Raw genomic sequence first — 21440 nt, 5'->3', positions numbered from 1 at the left:
GGATTTTATTATTATTATTAACCATATGGTGCAAGGAAGCCTGAGGCTTATGCTGCACCACCAAAAAAAAAAAAAAAAAAATTTCTGAATTACCCCAAGAGAGAGAGAGAGAGAGAGAGAGAGAGAGAGAGAGAGAGAGAGAGAGAGAGAACATAGCCTAAAAAAAGGGGGGGGGGGGTGAATAGTAGAATTTGGCTGAAAGAGATTTATAAGAAAACAGCAGAATTTAGATGTTGATTAGAATTTGGCAGCATTGTTAGGGGTGTACTTTTTTTTTCACTCATTCATTCATTCATCTTTTTCTCACACACCAGGGGGGATGCAATGATGTGTAGTGTAAATTTAAATACTAATTAAAACTATGGTTAGTGTGTACTTAACTAGAATTTATGGTTTGTGTTCTTTTTCTCACACACTTACACTTTCATTCATTCTTCTGGCTTTCATTTCATTTATTTGACTCTTACTTTTTGCACTGCCCTCTCTTGGCACTTCAACTTACTGTTATTCTTCAGTTGTGGTGCAGACCTAATCGCAAATTTTTTGCAGGCCAGGGGATTCTTTCGGCCAATTACATTTGCTCTTCCACTCATTCCCATTCACTCTCTCTTTCCCTCATGCCAGGTCACTCTTTCTTTCACCAAAACTGCCATTTATGCCCTTTGACCATAATTCCTGGTTCACTCAGTGCCCAGCCTATTCACGCTGTCTTTCATTCTTCTTCCATTCTACATTGCATCCCCTTGCTATTAGCTTACTGATATTTTTCAGCTAAGCTGCATCCCTGGCTGCCTGTACATCTCCCTACCCTACGTGGTTACTTATTTGGTGTGGGGCTCCAGATTCCTACAAATGGCAGGGTAGTCGTGGGGGTTTTGCCATGTCAATTTTCTGTCAGGACACAGAATACTGCTATCCTGACAGTTTTTAAGTCATCGTCTGGGCGTGGTAGGAAACATGGGCAATTTAAACTATTGATTATTGTTTAATTGCTGGGGGGCTGAATTGCCATTCTTTGGATAGTTTTGCGCCTTTCGAATACTTTCTGTGTGAAGGATGTAAAGGTATAATTTTCCTCTTCTATGATGAACCGGTGTTCTTCTCCCCTGGGAAGGGAGCCAATCTGTGCTATTAGCTCTGTTCTGGGGAGCCACATATTATACATTCATATAGAATGTGTGACCAGTCTTCATTCTTGTCACAGGTGCAGTTTGGGTCATGAGTCAGCCCTAAGGAGGTTAGTTTCGCCTTTAGGGAACCGTGACCTGTCAATATAAATGTTGCAAAAAGTCCAGGGGCATACCATTTAGGTGGCTTTGGGCTAACCATTGCAACCTGTTGCAGAAACATTTTGGTAACCAGACTTCTAGTTTCCTGCTACCACTTTGTTTGCCAAAGTTCATGGAGCTTTGTGGCTATTCTTTTTCTTTCAGCATTGAAGGTGTTGGCTGTATCAAGGGCTATCCCCAGAAATCCCGCGGGTATGCCCTTTTTAAATCCTCTGGATTAAGAGCCGAGTGTAGGTACTCAGGTTAGGTTTTACAACATGGTACCCCTTCCCATCGATCGTTGTGAGTAGCAGTGATTAACAGGCCTAGCCCCCCTCCTGCTTGTTGCTTTCCTTGCAGTCATTGGAAGCTGTGATCTCTTCAGTATATAGTACATGTTTTAGTTAGCGAGTATGCCCATAAAGTAACTTAATCAAACTAGCGCAAAATTTAACTCCCCTCACTTAAATCTATACCCCAATTCGGCTGTAAATTCACCACAATTCCCCCCACTTTTTTTCTATATGTCTTTGCCAATGAAATCTTCGGAAACTAGGTGGCAGGGCCTGCCAGAGTATTTAAAAATGTATTGGGTGCCTGACCTGCCTCCTCCGTGTGGGCAACGGTGGGTCCAACTAGCCGCCCAACTGCTAAATGGGAAGAACAACAAAACGTAACACTACACGACATTCCACTCCCCACACACTTTTAAATCGCTCGCCTCCACAGAGTACTGTGATGCACAAGCACAGAGATGGGGGAAATCCCTGGTGCTGTCGGAAACCTAATACACTTTACTTTAGCACAGTGGTATCGTCACCGTCTTCCCCACACCGTGTGGGAAAGGGCCCCGTCGATGACGCGAGGAAATTTAATAGACTTTTTTTCCCTCCGTGGCTGAGTTAGTCTATCTCAGGCGTAGATAACAAGGTTTCCCCCACAGAAACTGGATTTTTTCGTCCAGCAAAACAGGTAAATCGACCAGAGAATACATGCAACTCAAATACGGCTTTATGTAATCGATTACGGATGATCCTAATATAATAAAAAAAATTGTACTAACAAACTGCGCCGGGTAATCACTCCGATGTTCTGGTTCAACAGAAACAAGCAGGGGCGAAAATGTTTTAATTTGGAGATGTTTTCCGGAGAATCATTTTGAGCCCTAATACCCGTAGTCTGTACTCTGAATGCTAAAAACTGCTTATCCATTGTGGGTGATCAGATACATTCCATTTCTTTATGGTGACTATAGTCCCGGATGGCACAGGTCTGTGTCATCAGGATAATGCTCCCTACCACTTTGCCTGTATTGTTCGAGTGTGGTTCGCCGAAAGTGACCTTCAGGCGACACCTTGGTTGCTGAATTAGTCGGATGTGAATCCCATAGAGCACACCTGGGTTCAGCTTTTGGCTGCTTCCACGGACTATCGCATATCTCTTGAACGCAGTCATGGAGACGTGGGACGACATACCTCCTGCAACGTTCAGAAGCCTGTCAGAGTCATGCCTCGCCGTGTTGCGGCAGTATAGGTGACAAGAGAAGGATATACACACAATTATGTATTGGTCATAATGTTCTGAATGGAAAGTAGTATATTACAACCTTGAAAACTGGTCGTGGCAGCTCGCATTGAACAACTTCAACAATTTTTGGTGCGTGTTGGTGCTGATGAGAGACTAGTGAGTCCCGAAACAGGCTGTCATAGAAGTCTGATCTTATAAACAAATGGCCGATTAACTTTTTATGGAGAGGCCTTTTTTAAACTAGCGCAGTACTAGCAAAACTCGTAGCAAAGATAAGTTTGTTCTGCTATGAGCGTTAAGACCTCAGGGGCTCATATCTGGTGAGTATGGGCTTGGCACACCCAGGGTCCTGAGATGGATATCATCATTCTTCTCTTTCTTGGTGATTCCCTTCTGATTCTTGTTCTCTCTCTCTCTCTCTCTCTCTCAGGGTAATTCAGAATTTTTTTTAACTGGTGCAGCATAAGCCTCAGGCTTCCTTGCCTCATATGCTATTAATAATAATAATAATACCTTCGGATTATCTGTGCAGTTTAAATCCTGCTGGCCGCAAAAATAGATTAAAGGGCAAGGTAGCCCTGCAAACATCTCATTTAGAGCAAAATCTCACCCGCTTTTCTTATTGATTTGTAAGATAAATGTGATCATTGGTACGAGTGCTGGATTTCTTTCATAGTATTCCCAGATTGTAAAATGTTTTTTTTTTTTTTTTGTGAAATGGGCCGGATTGTCAATTGCCAGATTTTACGGAGTTGTAGTTATTATTACTTTGTGTGTGTTATGAACGGTGTTTATCAGATTTCGAGGGGAATGATGGGATAGAGTTCAGCGCCATTTTGTTTTAATCGTGTGTTGTTAGCGCTTATTTCTATTTTATGTTGTGTTTGGAAAAGTAAGTATAATAGAGTGTCTTTTCGTTCTTCTGAGCATTACTTAAATGAGACCTGAATAAAGTATTCACTGATCGTTGTAACTTTGAAAAATTGGTACTACCCGTGCATTAGCAATTTTACACTTGTATTTGTACCTTCTATCAACACACGCTTTGGATCGAAATGATGCTGGAAAAAAAAAAAAAAAAAAAAAGATTATTATTATTATTATGCGTGACTATATGTTCTGAATTAGCTTATCCACTTTATGTTGGTGTAAATGTCTTTTATGTTTCATTCATTTCAGTAATAGGGTTATAGAAAATGATAAAATCTGTTCATTGTTTTCTGACACTTGAAACTGAATTATATATGTTGAAGTCACCATTCTAGCGTTGAACGTTCTTCACCGGCTAATAAAACACGAAGTTAATATTTTAGTGTGAAAAATATCAGAGCTATATTAGTATTTTTTTAAGTTAAAAAACATGGCAGGCCGAGGTAACGCCGTTGCTTAGTTTTAAAACATTGTCCAGAATAAGAAATTATACCCCTGTGAAGCATTGTATGTTTTCTCCCTAGTTCGAAATTAGCAGCACTGTTTGTTTTAAGAAAAAAAAAAAAAAAGAAAAAAAAGGGGGGGGGGAATTTAGCCAGTCCGGTTTAATATCTCTGATGCTGTATAGCTTGCTTCTTGCATCATTTTCCAATAACTAATAGTAATATCTACATCCTTCCTAAAATGAGGCCTCCAGATCTATATGCAGTACTCAAAATCTTACTTATTGTTGCCGTACGTTATTAATTTCTTATAGCAAACTGCAGTTTGCTATAAACAACTTATCACATTCTATTTCATTGCTCGAAGTTTCTAAACATAGTATAAAAAAAAAATAAATAAAGGTTATTCAACTTTCAGTACATTTCTATGAGAAACAACTAGACAGTGGATCCCAAGATTGCGATAAACTAACACACTAACAAAAATTGCAGTGACAGATTTTTTGGTGAACAGAACATTTTTTGGCCACCCCAGTTCCCGAATTTATACTCCTGACTGCTTTCTCTGAGACTTTGAAACTGCTTTTACAAACAACCCCCACACATTAGAACTGCAGTGGAATATTGATGAACTTTGCACACTAGTAATAAGTTGACTATGGTCAGCTGCAGCTCTTTGTGTTTGAACAAACATAGTGAAATATTTTTAATTTATGCTGTTAACAAGATATTATTTCTTTTTAATGTCTTGTAACTGTGACATGGTGCACTTTGTAAACATTAGCATCAGATGAGTGGCATAATGTTGTATAATGGATTACGTGACCAATTTGGTTTTTAAAATGATTCTCTGGATGAAAATTCTTGAAAGGCACCAAATTATAGACATAATTTATAAATTTTATGTCAATTAGGATTTTTTAATTTTCTGCTCATGTAAAAAGGATAACAACATTCTTTCCTGGCTTGAGAAAAATCTGATATGAATAGATTCATTCTAGAAGCCAAAGAAAGGAAGCAAAATTAAAAATATATGAAGTACACTACTGTTACAACTTTCACAATAACAACACAAGAATTCAACAACCCAAGTTATAAGTTGTACTTGACTGGTGAAAGGTGATCTATGGAAATGGGGCAGTTGACCACTCAGTGGGCAATTGAAAATGGACATTAGCAACGTATCTGACTGCCCCATTGACTACTTGACAGGCCAGTGAAAATGGGCAACAGTCATGCATCCCACTGGTAGTTGACTGGAATCATTACTGCAGGTTTACCAAAGGTGTGGTATGAGGGGACATTTTTTCCTCTTGAATTTAGAAGATATGTATGTTTATTGTATTTTAACATTAGTTAGTTTTTATTGAATTTATTTTCAGTGAATGAATAAAGAGAAGTGCCTTTTTTTACAATAATAAATAAGCATTGGCAGACAAAAGTTTATACTAGAAAATAATGATTGTCTGAAAAACAAATCTAGAAATAAATCTAATTACAGAAGCCTTACATGTATAAATATCAGCACTGGTTGAACAAGTGTTTTCTGTCATAAATAACACTACTCTGCAATTTGAAAAAATGCACTTTTTTTGTTTTCTCAGAAAAGGGTGCTTCTGAATTTTTCTAATGCTGATTTCAGAAATGACTTCTGTTTGCTTCCGTCAAGTCAGGTTTCTTCAAAATCACGAAATATAATTTGATTTTTCACAAAATTTTTATTATTTTGGCAGAATTTGTGCATTGAAATTATAACAAAATGCTACTCGAGAGTTATTATTTAAATACATGTTGAAAAAGGGCAGCAGTAAAACGTCCACTAAACACTCACCCTCATCTTAAAACTGATCTACGATAGGTAAGATTTTCATTTCTTTGATTTTCTTGCAGATACTTCTACTTTATAGTCCCTCTTCAACATCCAGCAATAGTCAGCTATCATGGTGACATTTCACCATGATGGCTGACTATTGGTAATGCTGTTAACCTGAGGTAAACCCTGCTACCTCATCTCCATGTCTTGGTGAAATGTCTCACCCTGGTCTTCACTTAAACACTTCTCTAGATTTTCTGGGAAGTAGTCAATGTGAGAGTGTAAAAATCTACCTTGACACTCTGGTTGCAGCCCAGCATCTTTCCAACAATTTTCAACTATATTCTTGTAGGCTGGAACCTTGTTATTCCCCAACAAGTTCTCAACAACAGCCCTGAAGCTAATCCATGCCTGTTTTTCTCTTTTATTCTTGTTTCCCCCCCCCTCAAACATCTTGGTCCCTCATCAGTTTGTGAATTTGAGGTCCAACAAAAATAACCTTCTTTTAGCTTCTCTTAGGTCAGTGGTTTCAGCCTTTTTTTTAATAACGGCACCCCTAAGTAATTTTTCGGCATCCCTACTCAATTTTCTGCTTGTTAGATCCGATTCTCTCTCTCTCTCACTATATATATATAAAATATTGAAAAATATATATGTTATATGATCTTTATTACAATAATATAATTATAAAAATTACATTTCATAATACAAATTATATATACAGGGTGATTCACTACCAGTGTGACAAACTTGCATGAGGTGTAGGGGGCACAAAGACGAATCGGAATCACATAGCATTGCAGGGTCCGAAATGCCTTTGTCATGCGGGAGGTCGCGTGAACAAAGAAGCAAAGAAAAAGAACAGAAACAGCAACTCGTTTGTGTAACAGAAATCATTTTAATGATAAGTTTTACATTGGCAAAAAGACATTCTACAGAAGGTGTTCGAAAGTTCGACCAGAAGCAGTCACACAGGCTTCACAGCGCCGCCGCATGGAATCCCTAACGTTCTGGAAGATTCCTGGCGTGTCTCGAATCTCCCCGGCAGCTACAGAGATGCGAGCGACAAGGTCTTCAACTGAATCAACGGGGGGGGGGGGTCTTGTACACCAATGTCTTCATTTGACCCCAGCAGACGTCCAGGCATGATAGGTCCGGCGATCTAGCAGACCAATGAACCGGACCACCACGACCTATCCAATGCTGTCCAAATGTAACATTTAGGTGTTGGCGGACGTCATTGGTGTAATGTGGGGAAGCCCCATCATGCTGGAACCACATTGAGCGGTGCAACGACTGAGGAACATGTGCTTCTTCAATAAGTTCGGGCAGGACTTGCTGTAGAAAGATCAAGTATGCCCTACCATCGAGACGGGGGGGGGGGGGGGGGGGGGGGGCAGAAGGTATGGTCCAATGAGGTGGTCTCCAACAATGCCGGCCCAAACATTGACAGAGAAACGGTGTTGAGTTGCATGTGTTCGCGTACCATGGGGGTTCTCCAAAACCCACAGATGGGCGTTATGTTGATTGAAGGTTCCCTGTTTTGTGAAACTTGCCTCATCCGTGAACAATACGGACGCAGCAGATGCGCTGTCTGCTGCACTCTGTTGAAGAACCCAAGTAGCAAAAGTCCTCCGGAGTGGATAATCCGAAGGCTCCAAAGATTGGACGCGTTGCAGATGGTATGAACTCATTTGGTTTGTTGACAGTATCCTCCATACAGTGGATTGGGAAATACCCAATCGTTGGCCTATCGCTTGAGTACTCATACTCGGATTGCCTTCTGCAAGACGTAGGACATTCTCCTCATTGTCTGGCGTCCTTGTTGTTCGCTCTCAATTCATGGTACCTCTCGTGAAACAACCAGTTTCACGTAACCTTCTGTGCACACGTGCGAAAATCATATGATGAGGAGCATGCCTGTGCGGGAAACGTTCCTGGTACAAGCGCAGAGTGGCGCGCTCGTTACAGTCCGCAGCTACATACGCGAGGTGCATGTCGGCCAGTTCAACGTTTGAATACTCGTCCATCCTACTGCCTCGGGAACCAGTTCGCAAATGCTGACTTCCAGTGGGATCGCTGTTTACGCGACCTCCCGTTCAACGTCCTCTACCGCATGACGAAGGCATTTCAGACCCTGCAATGCTATGTGATTCTGATTTGTCTTTGTGCCCTCTACACCTCCTGCAAGTTTGTCGCACTGATAGTGAATCACCCAGAAGGTATGGTCCAATGAGGTGGTCTCCAACAATGCCGGCCCAAACATTGACAGAGAAACGGTGTTGAGTTGCATGTGTTCGCGTACCATGGGGGTTCTCCAAAACCCACAGATGGGCGTTATGTTGATTGAAGGTTCCCTGTTTTGTGAAACTTGCCTCATCCGTGAACAATACGGACGCAGCAGATGCGCTGTCTGCTGCACTCTGTTGAAGAACCCAAGTAGCAAAAGTCCTCCGGAGTGGATAATCCGAAGGCTCCAAAGATTGGACGCGTTGCAGATGGTATGAACTCATTTGGTTTGTTGACAGTATCCTCCATACAGTGGATTGGGAAATACCCAATCGTTGGCCTATCGCTTGAGTACTCATACTCGGATTGCCTTCTGCAAGACGTAGGACATTCTCCTCATTGTCTGGCGTCCTTGTTGTTCGCTCTCAATTCATGGTACCTCTCGTGAAACAACCAGTTTCACGTAACCTTCTGTGCACACGTGCGAAAATCATATGATGAGGAGCATGCCTGTGCGGGAAACGTTCCTGGTACAAGCGCAGAGTGGCGCGCTCGTTACAGTCCGCAGCTACATACGCGAGGTGCATGTCGGCCAGTTCAACGTTTGAATACTCGTCCATCCTACTGCCTCGGGAACCAGTTCGCAAATGCTGACTTCCAGTGGGATCGCTGTTTACGCGACCTCCCGTTCAACGTCCTCTACCGCATGACGAAGGCATTTCAGACCCTGCAATGCTATGTGATTCTGATTTGTCTTTGTGCCCTCTACACCTCCTGCAAGTTTGTCGCACTGATAGTGAATCACCCTGTATACAGTATATAATTTTATTTTTATATAGAGGTACTAAGTAAACATCAATTATAGATCACCACAAAATTAAAAAGATACTGTATACCTTTTTATAATGAAATAAACATATAAATTAAAAAATAATAAGTTTAAGTAACTTAAACCCAAATTATGTGGCACCCCTGGAATGTTGTTGCAGCACCCCGGTTAAAAACCACTGTCTTAGGTGATCGATGGAAATTTAGTGTAAAGGTGTTGAAGCAGGGACCTTCCTGAGGTAAAGCTTTCAAAACCTGTTTCATGAAACTCAGTTTGATGTACAAGAGTGGAAGGAGGACAGTTTTGGCAGTGTACCAGTGGTTTATTTATTTTTTTTATTTTTATTTTTTTATGAAAACTCCAAACACGAGAGGTATTAGAACTTATAGTACTTAGTACTGTGCTTGGGTTGGAGATTGAGAAGATGAAAGAAGATATTTGTTGACATTAGGCTTGAACTTCTGTAGACTGTAATTTTCAGGAAATACATATGAAGAAAGGTTGTTCCAGAAAATGGCAGTTGAATGAATAAACGAGGAAGATGAAAAGTAAGTTTGAAGTTGGACAGTAAATGGATGTTGGCTGGTGGCGGCACGTGTTCGGACTGTTTTGAAAGAGAGAGAGAGAGAGAGAGCAGGAATTATAGAAGCCAATTCAGAAGAACAGTGCCCATGGAAGTATCTGTAGAAAAGGCATATAGCAGAAACAGTATGTCTATGAGACAGAGAGTGGAGAGACTGTTAAAGAGGAGTCATTAATTAACCTAACTGCCCTCTTCTGAATGGAATCTAGAAGCCTGAGAGAGGTTTTGGGGGCACTGCCCCAGATGTGGGAACAATATTCCACAATGTAAATAAATAGGTCAATTCCAGTAGCTCACTATGTGCATTTGAAAGAAATATATGAGAACTTGAAGAAGTTGTTGGAAAGTATTACGTATGAAGAACAGGTTGGTTGGCCTGTGCTGACTTTAAAGTGATAGGTATGTTATGTGGACAGCAATCTGACTATGCAAAAATCTGTTTCATCAAACCCAGTTTGATGTGCAAGGGTAGAAGGAGGACAGTTTTGGCAGTGTACCAGTGGTTTATGTGTTCTTTGTTTGCCTTTCTTTGGCCAGATCTTGGCATCCCACTGTTTACTCCTTTCCTGACTGTCCCACTCACATAAAAAGCAAGGCATTTTTGTGTAGCCAGATTGCTGTCCACATAGCATGCGTAAATCAGCACAGACCAACCAACCTGTTCTTCATACTTAATATTTTCCAACTTCAGGTTCTCATATATTTCTTTCAAATGCACAGAGTGAACTACTGGAATTGACCTATTTATTTACATTTTGGAGCAACACACCTTTGAGACTCCTCTTTGATGAGTCAATAAAAAGTCTCCACTATATAGGATTGTATCATCATCATCAGCCATTTTCAATCCACAGCAGGATGAAGGCCTCTCCAGCAACTTTCCAGTTCCTTCTGATTTGAGCACTGGCCATCCATTTACTACCCAAAAACTCATGAATTTCATCTATCCATCTCCGCCTTTGTCTTCCAGGTTTTCTTCTAGCTCCTCCTGAGTACCATTCTGTTATTTTCTTAGTCCATCTGTCATCATGTCTTCGAGCTATGTGTCCTGCCCAAGACCATTTTAGTTCTTAAGTTTTGATAAGAATGTCCTTTACTTGAGTTTGCTGCCTAATCCATCTGTTTCTCTTCTTATCTAACAGTCTGATTCCCAATATAATTCGTTCCATTCGTCGCTGTGTAGTTCTCAGCTTCTCTTCCATTCTTTTGGTGAGTGCCCAAGTTTCACTTCCATAAGTCATGGTGGGGAGTATACATTGATTCATTATTTTACGTTTCAGACAAACTGGGATATTGCTCTTCAGTATGTGACTATATTTCCTGAATGCTATCCATCCAAAATTTATTCTTCTCTTGACTTCCAGCCATTTATCATTATTACAGCTAATAACTTGTCCCAGATAAGTATATGACTCCTCCTTTTCAATTACTGCTCCTTCAATCATTATTTCCCTTTTCGTGGCATACTTGTTCATCATTTACTTTTGTTTTAGCCATATTCATCTTTAGTCCAAAATCCTTACTAACTGTGCATAACTGATTAAGATTTTCCTCTAATTCTTTGGGATCGTGGCTTATAACCACAATGTCATCTGCAAATTGTAAATGGTTTAGGTACTCTCCGTTCACATTGACTCCTTTCTGAGACCAGTCTAATCTTCTGAAAGCTTCCTCAAGGGCAGCAGTAAACAGCTTCGGAGATATTGTGTCTCCTTGTCGAACTCCTTTCTCGATTTTAAATTTGCTACTGTCTTTGTCTAGTCTAATAAAGGAGGTAGCATTCTCATATATTTTCTTCAAAATCATAATATATGGGGTTATCAATGCCTTGTCTTTCCAGTGCCCGAAACATTGCCTTATGCTGTATGGAGTCAAATGCCTTTTCATAATCCACAAATGCCAGGCATAATGGTGTTTTATATTCATTTGCTTTCTCCATTAGCTGTGATATTACGTGAAGGTGATCCATAGTTGAGGATCCTGTCCTAAAGCCAGCTTGCTCCTTCGGTTGATTCTCATCAAGTATTCTTTCTAATCTGTTAGTAATGACCCTTGTGAACAACTTGTAGATGTGGGTTAACAAGCTAATTGGTCTATAATTTCCAATTTCTGATTTATCTCCTTTCTTATGCAGCAAAACTATGATTGCATTATTCCACTGCTTAGGCATCACACCTTTTCTAATGCACTTTGTGAAGAGACTTGCCAGTTTTTGTGTTATGTCTCTTCCTCCCAATTTTAACAACTCTACAGTAACTTCATCTTCCCCCAGGGCTTTCCGATTCTTCATTTTCTTCAATGCATGTTCTACCTTATCAGGAAGAATATCGGGTATGCCGTATGTGTTGCTACTTTGCAATCCATCTTCCCCACTGCTGGTCTCATTCTCTTGTTCCTTGTATAATTCTCTATAGTAGTCTTCTGCTATTTGAATTATGCCTTCTCTGCTGTTTATAAGTACATTAGCATTAGCATTAGTAGAGGCATATGATGCAAGAAAGCAAGCTTATTCAGCATCAGCCAAAAAAAAAAAAAAAAAAAAAAAAACAACCACTACTCCCATTTCACCCCTCCGTTCGTTCGAAATACCTGTCCAGCTGAGCCTTAAATTTATTTAGGCTATCAACTTCAACAACAAGCGATGGGAGTCTATTCCACAAACCAACTGCCCGCTGGCTAAAGGCAAATTTCCGCACATCTATCCGACATCCGTCCTTCCTCAATTTGAATTTGTGCCCTCTCAGGTGATTATTCTGAGCAATAGGAAGAATCCCATCGGCATTGAGCATGCTCAAGCCATTCAAAGCCTTATACACCTCTATCAGATCACCTCGCCGATGCCTAATCTCCAGGCTCTGTAATTTGCAAAACTTAAGCCTTTCTTCGTAAGAGCAACCCTTTGTTCCATTCACTAATCTTGTTGCCCTTCTCTGTACTCGTTCGAGCAGCTCTACATCCTTCTTGAAATGAGGCCTCCAGACCTGTATACAGTACTCAAGGTGTGGCCTGACCAATGCCTTATACAAGGGAATAATCACATCCTTATCCCTGCTAGAAAAATTCCTGTATATCATTGACAAGACACCATGAGCTACTCTTGCAGCTCGTCTGCACTGCTCAGAGAACTTCATATCTGCCTGCACAATTACCCCCAGGTCCTTTTCATTCTCTACCACTGTCAGCGTAGTACCACAGAGTTGATACGTTGATCTGGGGTTACTGTTTCCCATATGTAGTACTTTACATTTGTCAATGTTAAACTTCATTTGCCACCTCTCAGCCCATCTGCTCAACCTTTCCAGATCCTGTTGCAGCAGCATAGTATCAGTAGTGTCCTTAACAACCCTGCCAACCTTGGTATCGTCTGCAAACTTGGACATTAAGCCTGATACACCATCATCAATATCATTTATAAATACAGAAAACAACAATGGACCCAACACTGAACCCTGAGGAACTCCACTAATAACATTAGTCGACGTTGAGCAGTGTCCATTGATTACCACTCTCTGTCTTCTGCCACTAAACCATCCCTTTATCCATAGCAGCAATTTGCCTCCAATACCACACTTCTCCAATTTGTGCAGCAGTCTTCCATGCGCAACAGTATCAAAAGCCTTTCTAAGATCCAAATATATAATATCAAAGTTATTCCCTGCATCCAGTTCTTTTGTGACTACATCATAGTATCCAATCAAATTGGTCAGACAAGACCTGCCCTTAACAAAACCATGCTGTGTCTGAGCTATAACTGAATTCTTGTCCAGATGATCCTGCAGTGCTTCTTTAACCAGTGCCTCCATTAATTTTCCTGGAACCGAAGTTAAACTAACAGGTCTATAATTACTTGTGTCAGCCTTTGATCCTCCTTTGTGAATTGGGGTTACATTTGCACATCTCCAGTCCATGGGTACCTCCCCTGAGTCCAAAGAAGCTCTCATAATTATGGCTAGGGGTTTGCTTACTTCCTTTGCTGTCTCCTTTAATATAACTGGATAGATCCCATCCACCCCTGGTGCCTTTTTTATGTTTATCCTCAGCAATTTCTCCTCCACTTTCCTCTCAGTTATTAGAAAATAATCTAGCTCACTGCCAATGTTTACTTCACCTACGACATTCCCCTTCCTGAATAACTCCTCATGTGTGAATGTAGATGCAAAATACTCATTTAGATTGTTAGCCACCTGAGCAGGATCCTCAACTGTTGAACCATCAACATCCAGTGGACCAATCTGATTCATCCCTTTCCTTCTTGAGTTTAAATAGGTAAAGAACTCTTTTCTCTTTTTCTTTGCGTCCTTTGCCAAGGATTTCTCATAATCTGCCTTTGACTGCCTAATCTCCTTTGTGACTTGGTTACAGACCAACTTATATCTATCATAGGCTTCCATGTCACGCATTAATTTGTATGTATCCCATGCATTTTTCTTCTCTGCCATATGTCTCATTAGTTCATCTGACAACCATTTAGGCCTGAACCTTGAACAATATTTCTTGGTTGGTATGTAAAGCCTGGTAGCTTCCAAGATTAGTTCCTTGAATGCTTCCCATTTTGAATTTGCTGTTGGTAACATCATCAGTTGGTCCCACTGTATAGAATTTAAATACTGTCTCAGACCATCATAGTCGCCTTTACGAAAGCAAAAACCCTTCCCTTTGCCTCTGATGGTAGTTACCTCCTTGAGTAAATCCCACTTCAGCACACTGTGATCACTGCCACCCAGTGGTTCCTTTATCTGCAGATTCTTAATGCATGAAGAATCACTACTGATAATCAGATCAAGAATATTACTCCCTCTAGTTGCCTCCCGAACATGCTGGTGTAGAAAACAATCATCCAATAAATCCACAAAAGCCCTGCTAGTGTGTGAGTGACCAACCCACAAATTCCAGTCAATATCTGGGAAATTAAAATCCCCCATTATAAGACTCTCTGATTTACTGGCCCATTCTATTTCCCTGTACAGTATCTTATTATACTCATCAGAGTCATTAGGCCTATAGCACACTCCTACTCTCAATTTTGATTTACCTATGTTTATGTCACACCAAACTGACTCGACACTGCCCTGTCCATCAATGTCGACTGGCTTCACTTCCTTGGATTTTATGTGTTTTTTAACTAATAGCATAACCCCTCCTCCCCTGTCTATCCTTTCTATACACATTGTATTCCCCAAATTCCAGTTCTGCATTCTTTATATCTGTGTGACACCACGTCTCTGATATCCCAGCAATATCTGCCTTTGATGTTTTGAGCAATACCTCAAATTCATCAAATTTATTTACTAAACTCCTAGCATTGGTGTACACGCAAGTATACCTGCACTTGTTTCTATTCTTAGCTACCCTAACACAACCCATGTGTTTACTTGTATCACAATGACTTCCAGCAGTCTCTGAAATATCCTGCATCTTGTTTTTCAGGCTTCTGCTCATTCCAATAGAAGCAGTGCAAGAATCTCTTTCACCTCTGCCAGTGGCTACTGTTAATCCATTAGTCTTTGTCTCCCCCCAAGCTAGCAGTTTTCCGACCCACCTAACACTGCCTCGATAGCATCAGCAAATATTCTTGCACCCTTTCTATTTAAGTGTATCCCATCCCTGTAGAAGCAATCTCTCCTGTTAACAAGTACATTCCAGGCTGAAAAAAATTCTATCCCTTGAGCCTTGCACAATCTTTCCAGGGCCGAATTGATCGACAAGGCTCTCATCATATACTCCCTCCTATCGTGTCTGGGCAGAATTGCAGACACTTTCAAATTTAACCCTACTTCACGGCTTTTTTTCAACAGTGACCTGTACTTGTTAAGTAATTCCGCTGGTCTCCTACTCTTAATGTCATTAGTGCCAACGTGTACAACTATATTGCTATTCTTCAGTTTCAGTATCATTTGTCTTTCTGTATTACTGCTCATGGCTGCTGACTTAAATCCTTTGTTTTCCCTTAATGCTTGTTCTACTTTTCTTGTGTTAAATCTTCTTATGTCCTCTCTGAGTCTCTTTCTAATGGCTTTGCATAACTCAGTATACTCAATTTTCTCCCTGTCAGTGTTTTTCTTGCTCTTCATTTGTCGTCTTCGGTTCATCATGACAAGTGTTTCTTGACTAATTTTTTCTTCTTTGGATTTCTGTTTCCCTATAGGTTTCTTGGGCTTTATCACTTTCAGAAAGTTGTAATATTCCTCGTCGATATCTTGGTCCTGAGCAGTCTGCAGAAGCTCAAACTTGTTCTTAAGTTCCACTACATACTGCTTTTTCTCCTTCTCTGTTATCTCAAAGACCTTTGTATTATTTACCCGAGTCAGTTTTTTCCTTTCCTTTCCTACATCTATATCACGTGTACATCTTACCATTCTGTGATCACTTCCAACATTTACCTTATTCAGGACAGTAACATCATTCACAATATATCTTCTGTTAGTGAGGATGAAGTCGATTTCATTAGTTTTTAATCCATTTGGACTCTTCCATGTCCACTTTCTGTTCACCCTTTTCTTGAAAGAAGTGTTCCTTACTGACAATCCTTGAGATTCTGCAAATTCCACAAGTCTTTCACCTCTTTCACCAATTCCAAAATTTCCTATAGTTCGTCTTTCTGCGCTGTTTTGCCCTTTTCCAACCTTAGCATTGATGTCCCCCATAATGATAATGTAGTGGGTTTTCTGCTCATCTAGAAGACTCAGTTTCGGTGTACATTTCTTCAACCGCTTCATCATCATGGCTCGATGTTGGTGCATAAATCATTATAACCTTTAGCTTGTACCTCTTAGAAATCCTGAGTATTAGTCTTGACACCCTTGGTGATGTACTTTTGAATTTCAAAATGTTGTTTTTTATATCTTTATGGACCAGAAAGCCAACTCCACTTTTGCCCCTTTCACTGTTTCCATTGGTGTACTGCAGATTTCTACTTGATAAACTTATAAGTGATTCATTTCTTCTTCTTGTTTCAGCCAAACCTATTATATTCCAATTCACATTTTCTAATTCCTTTTCCAGCTCTAATATCCTGTCTTCACTGATGAGTGATCGTACGTTATAACAGGCCAAGTTCAGTTTCCGTGCATGGCAGCCTGGTCGTACCCAGAGATTCTTAGCACCCTCTGCTTCCACTCTGATCCTCTCGCTGCCGTAAGAGGGAGAGTGAAAGCTGCTGGGGACTGAGGGCCATTTGTATTGTTGTGCTCTCATATGCTGGGAGGGTTTGGTCTTTTCCTCTTCACGCTGACCAGGCATCTTGAAGAGAACCACTCTAAACGTTCGTTGCCACCTAAGTGACATAACAGGGCTTACCATCGAGAAGGTGTGCATGAGTGGATTTTGGGGAGGCAGGCCAACCGGACTTCTCCTAAATCTTCTGTAATAGAGAGATATTGGATCCATCAGTGTTTTAGGCTGTGTCTGATAACACACAGGATACCTGTTCCCCTCTGAGCCCCATAGGATTGTAACTAATTCCTAAATAGTTCATTAAGTCATTTATATTACCATAAAAAAACATAATTGTCCTCAGAAAAGTGGGGGACTAGTTCTTGTTTTCTGTGTCTGTAGAATGAGAAAAATGTCCCATGTGCTAGAAGATTTTTCAACTTAAGTCTGGAACTAAGGAGTTCTGCAGAGCCCTTTGGTAAATTTAAATCTCTTACTGGATTATTGAGTTCATGCTGTGAAAACAGTTGAGGACTGGACTCAATGTCTTCAGTTGTGTAGACTTCAGTTTCATCTTCAAAAGTTCACTTTCAGTGCTCTCTGCTGCTACATTCTCCAATATAAGTGGAGGGCATGGAATCAGCACCTTATCTCCAAGGGAATATTAGGATACACAATGCCCTTCTTACTCTTTGCATTGTATCCCTCTACATTAATTAAGCAAAAGTAAGTCATCGCAGTAATTTGTAGGCACCTGCCAAATCATGGGAATTACAAATGGTTTAGCCTTCTTTTTACAATTTTTACACAATCTCAGTGCTTCAACACAGGTTTGTAAAACTTTGTGGAGCACATTTTTTACCTTGGTCACCGAGTTTCACTCCAAAATGAGCATAATACACATTTTTTACAAATTCTATAATATCTTGTCTCTGCTTGAGGACTACATAACTTCCAGAAATATAACAAAATAAGTTGGGATTGTTCAAACGCTTATGTGAAGACATTTTACTCGCTTTTCAGCATAAGTTTGGCATGATAACCTCAAAAATAAACTGAGCTCATACTGATAAACACTGCTGCATGGAGTTCTCAAGGTGAAGAATCAAATGACTGGCTCCAGGTGCCAAGTGTTTTTCGAGGCCAACTGACATTACTGCGACTTGAGTGCTCATGACAAGTGATTAAATTTATTTTTAAGTTCCTGTCTTTTTCTCAACAGTCTTATTTAAAGCAGTTCTGTACTTCAAGTTAGAATAGAGAAAGAAATACTCAAAGCTATAATAAAAAGAGATACTCAAAGAATAGAGAAAGGAAACTCGCCTTTCTTTACCTTTTTTTATATATTTTAGTTCCATTAACCAACTCTTCAACCACTTGGCTTCCTTGTGGCACTGCTCCTGCCTCCCCATGGCGGGGCAAGAACCCTTGGCAGAAAAGTCCTCTTGCCAAGGGCTAAAAGGAGCAAACATGGCAAACACAGACCATGTTTCTGCTACTCAAACTAGCAGAAAACTAGAGGAAATAAATTCATATCAGCTAAGTGACAAAACACAGAGGCACTCCCTCTAGTCGCACCACTGTACTTAGTTATTCATTCTAAGAATGAACAACCCATTGGAAGTTTGCCACCTTTCCGAATTCAAAAAACTCTAGAAAGCAGAGCTAATTCCGCTAAAACAGAAGACTGGAATCAGAATTTTAGTTTTATGACTAAAATCCCCTGATTCAATCACTACTAGTAGAGATGACAAATCAAAAACAAGCAGAGCATCTAATAAAAGTGAGAAATTTTGGAGAAATTCCAATAACAGTTACTTCCCCCTCCACCCTGAATACCTTGCAAGGAGTAATTGCAGAGTGGGATCTCCTCAATGTTCCCGAAGATGAAATCAAAGGAGAGTTGAAAGATCAAGGAGTTATTGAGATAAAAAGAATAACAATTAAAAGAGGAGAAATTATCCCTATGAGAAATATAATTTTGACCTTTAACACCCCAAAAACTGTAAAAGCTGGATATCTGAACTGTCCACTAAGACCATATGTTCTTTCTGGGTAACTCAGGAATTTTTTTTTTTTTGGCTGGTGCAGCAAAAGCCTCAGGCTTCCTTGCATCTTATAGCTAATGATAATAATAATAAATAAAAAAAAAGTGTCAGAAGTACGGACATTCTCAAGCAGTATGTAGAGGTTTTGCTATTTGTGCAAAATGTGGGTCACAAGAACACACACAACACAACTGTACAGCACAAAATTCAAGATGTTCCAACTGCAGAGGAGAACATAATGCTTACTCAAAATAATGTAAAGAATGGAAGAGAGAAAAGAGAATACAGAAATATAAAATAGAAAACAATGTAACATATCAGGAAGCCAAAAAAAAAAAAAAAACAATCACAAAGAACAAATAGACGATCTATCGTATGCACAAGTAACACAAACTTATAGAACAATAGAAACACACAGAAGTAATGATCCCACCCAAAAAATTGATGTCAGATTGGCTGCATTCTCAGCTTATTGATCCAAAACAAAAACCAGAACAGGCAATAAACATGCCACAAAACAAGATGGAACCACTGAAGTAAATGGAAATAAAATAGACACCATGGAAATAGAAGAAAAGAATCAACCAGAAAAAGCAATACTAGAAATTTTTGCAGAAAGGATGGATACTGGGAAACCATACTTCCCTAAAAAAAAAAAAAGGAAGACAAAAACAGAGAACCACAAGGCAACAAACTTAAGAAAACAAGCAGGAAGTAATATCAGAACCAAATATTGGATAAATTTTTACATTGGAACCGTAGAGGATTCCGCAGCAACTTTGAAGATATCCAAGTTAGCACCGTACAATCTGTTTAGTCTATGTTTGCAAGAAACATACCTTAAACCTCAGAATAACATATCACTAAAACAATACAATATATACAGAAAAGACAGAATTACAAACAGCACTGCACATGGTGGAGTAGCAATCTTAGTAAATTCCAGTATACCCACCCAAGAGATTCCTTTGCAGATTAATCTAGAGGTGATAACAGTATGCATTGCAGTAAACTTTCATGTAACAATTGTCTCCATCTACCTACCACCGAACCAAGATATAGTGGGGCCCCAACATCCAATGGTAATTCGTTCCACGAAACCCATTGTATGTTGAAAATATTGTAAGCTGAAACTAATAATACATTGATTTCCTATAATTCGTTTCCCAACAACACAAAATAGGTATTTCTTACATGTTATACTTCATTTTTACATTAAAAAAATTGTATTTTATAAAGATTATTTAATAAATAGTCATAAAACATCTTAAAACGAAAAATAAACAATAAATTAGCATTTACCTTAGACTTGAAGTGCAGAGCTGATGAAATCAACAGTGGCATGGTGGGACTATATCAAGCGTCAGGTGTCTTTTCAGTCTTTTGCTGCTACTGGCAAAAAAACTGTCTAAAAAGTGGACTGTTTATAATGACTTTTTTTGTAGCTTCCTGAAGTAAGAAATGACTTTGTCTTTCATTTTACACATCATGAGTTCAGTGTTTTCAATGTCAGGGTGTTTTTTAACCACTTCTCTTAAATGCTCCCAACAAGAAATGACAGTCTTCAGCTGACACTTTTTGGTTGTTCATTTTCTTCCTCTCCAGCGTCACTCCCCATAATTTTCTCCAACTCTTGTAGCTCCTCTGTTGTTAGTTCACACCCATGAGCATCAATAAAGTCCTCCACATCCTCTTCGCTAACCTCCAGCCCATTGATTTACCAAGAGTGACAATATCATTTGCCAAAGCATCATCATCTTCAAATCCGTCAATGTTATGGATAATTAAAGGCCAGATGTTTTTCAAGGCAGAATTTAAGCACCTGGTGAAAACATCATTCCAAGAACTTACAATCAGCCTTACACAATCTAGCGTGTTGAACTTCGACCTCCAAAAATCTTTCAGGGTGACAGCATTTTCACCAGAGGTCACTGCAAAGCAACTTGCAAACATTTTCATGGTGTAGATTTTCTTGAAGTTTGCAATCACTTGTTGGTCCATTGGTTGAAGAAAGGAGTGGTGTTGGGCGGCAAAAATTTGACTTGAACAAAGTTAAATTGTGCCTTAAGTGATTGAACAAGGTTGGGAACATGGCCTGGTGCATTATCCAGCAGGAGCAATGCCTTCATGGGTAGTTTATTTTTCTCAAGATAACTCTTCACCGAAGTACAGAAAACTTCAAGCTCCCATTCATTGATGACATATTCTGTAACCTAGGCCTTCTTGTTACTGCGCCAAAACACTGCCAGTATTCCTTTGTCAACTTTCTTTTTTTTTTTTTAGATACTCTGGGAGTGTTAGAGTGATACACAAGCAAAGGCTTCAGCTTAAAATCTCAAGAGGCATTGGCACCCAACAGGAGAATGAGCCTATCTTTCATAGACTTATGCCCAGATAAACTATCCTCATCTTTAGTGATGTATATTCTCCTAGGCATTCGCTTCCAGAAGAGGCCGGTTTCATCAGTGTTAAAAACCTGCTAGGGAAGATAACCCTCCTGATCAACAAACTCTTGGAATTAAATTTTAAAGGTCTCAGTTTTTTTTTTTTTTTTTTTTTTTATATCAGCACTGGATACCTTCCCATGCCTTTCAACACTTTTGATATTTGCCCTTTTT

The 21440-nt window shown here is 39.7% G+C and overlaps 1 protein-coding gene across 3 annotated transcripts in view; it reads left to right on the top strand.

The window, feature by feature from the left end:
* Positions 1-3610: 3610 nt before the first annotated feature.
* LOC150088835 (RNA-binding protein 5-like) overlaps positions 3611-21440 on the top strand; it is a 405596-nt gene continuing 387766 nt past the window's right edge. For 2 of the 3 annotated variants that reach the window (XR_016546742.1, XM_090369695.1), the window contains exon 1: positions 3611-3687. The gene's annotated coding sequence lies outside the window, so the exon portion shown is untranslated. The remainder of the gene's footprint in view (positions 3688-21440) is intronic. The other variant, XM_090369696.1, reaches the window with a different exon arrangement.

This window comes from Mastigoproctus giganteus, chromosome 3, assembly GCF_048544385.1.
Source record: "Mastigoproctus giganteus isolate SK-2022 chromosome 3, ASM4854438v1, whole genome shotgun sequence".
NCBI lineage: Eukaryota > Metazoa > Arthropoda > Arachnida > Uropygi > Thelyphonidae > Mastigoproctus > Mastigoproctus giganteus.
Note: the sequence above shows the minus strand (reverse complement) of the source record. Positions and strands in the feature narration are given on the sequence as shown.